Source organism: Gavialis gangeticus, unplaced genomic scaffold (assembly GCF_001723915.1).
Source record: "Gavialis gangeticus isolate Ggan-Ray unplaced genomic scaffold, GavGan_comp1, whole genome shotgun sequence".
NCBI lineage: Eukaryota > Metazoa > Chordata > Crocodylia > Gavialidae > Gavialis > Gavialis gangeticus.
In genome coordinates, this window is record NW_017729022.1 from 61,337,796 (window position 1) to 61,339,357 (window position 1,562).

Here is a 1,562-nt window from a genome sequence, read left to right on the forward strand (position 1 = left end):
AAAATAAAACACAAGCAGGAGAAGATGAAATAAGGTTAAAGCTCATTTCTGGGACTCAGGTAAGCTGGGTTTTGTTCCTGAGCTCATAACCCACATGTCAAAAACCCTGCAGGCATGTTATTTAACTGCTCTGTGCCTCAGTTTCCCCTCCTGTCAAGTCAGGATAATACCTCCCACTTCACAGAGGAGTTGAAACATCATTTGTTAACATTTGTGAAGTGCTTTGAGATGTGTATGGTGGAGCTGTGGAGTCATGGGGCACAGATGGAGCAGAGAGAGTTACAGTGTAGGAAGGGAAGTATCACAAAATGGTCCTTATTTTTCCTGCAGTACCTGTGATTTTGCATTTGTAGCATTGTCGCAGGTGATCTCCCTTGCCAAGAAAGCCGGAAAAAATTCTATCACATGCACACAAAAGTGAAAAAGCTGCTGACCTATTTTAGTACTAATTACTTTTTAACTGTTCTGACTAGTTCTACTGGTACCAAAGTGTCACTAGGGGAGGATAATAGGCCTCTAGGACCTCAGGCAGTAGCATAAACAAAGCCATCAAAGACCATGGAAAAATATTAATGAGGAGGGAAAGGGAAGACATGGCAAACGCATGTCATCTAGAAAGTATGACCATTCCTTATGCAGAAAGCACTCACAAAGGGGATGGTAAGTTCTATTCTTCCTAGTCACAGTTTTCACCTAAGAACAAGTAGGAGATCAGCCTCCAAATGTGAGACTCTTCAAAGAGCTAGGCAGATTTTGCAGGTTAGGAGAAGCCCCATCAAGGCTTTCCTCCAGTAGTATTTAGATGCTTAAAGTGTATAAAGAAGTTGCTTTTTTGCCATTTAAAGCACTTTATTGTGGTAACTTGACAGCAGTGCATGGCTTTACAGCACTTTAAAAACAGGTACAGCGCTTTAAATTAACCTGTGTTAAACACAGTATTAAATTTTGAAGCACTGTATTTTGCAGCCTTTTAGCAATTTACTGTGTTTTAAATAACTTCCGTACTCCGGCAAACTTCTGACCAGTGAAGAAGCCCCAAGAGGCTGCGGAGCATCCCCTGCCTCCTAGCCTGGGAAGTGCTGGAAGGATCACAGCCCTGTCCTGGCCAGAAAAAACACTTGACTTCTGTCATGTTTAAGAATGCTGTAAATTTATAGTGCAATAAAAAGTGCTCTAAATTACAGTCCTGTAAAACATGCATACTGCATTTCTGTACACACCCTTAATTCCTATATAGGTGCCTAAGCTCCAATTCAATCAGTGTCTAACTTCCTAAGGGAGCTAAATACCTTTGAAGTCTTTCAGCTTCCACAGTGCTTTCTGGCCCTCCAATGCCACCATGGTAACAAAGCTTTCAACAAGACTCAAGCTTTCAAGAGTGTTCCCTATTTCCGACCTGGACCTGGACCTGGACCTACCTCTTCCTCTCTCAGAAAAGGTAAGTTGACGTTAACTAGGTCCCCATTGTTTTACTTTCTCTGGGAGTTCCTGCAAGCGAGGGCAAGGGCTGTAGGGCACTGGGCTTTCCCATCCCAGAATACTTTGTTTTCTTAATAACAAGA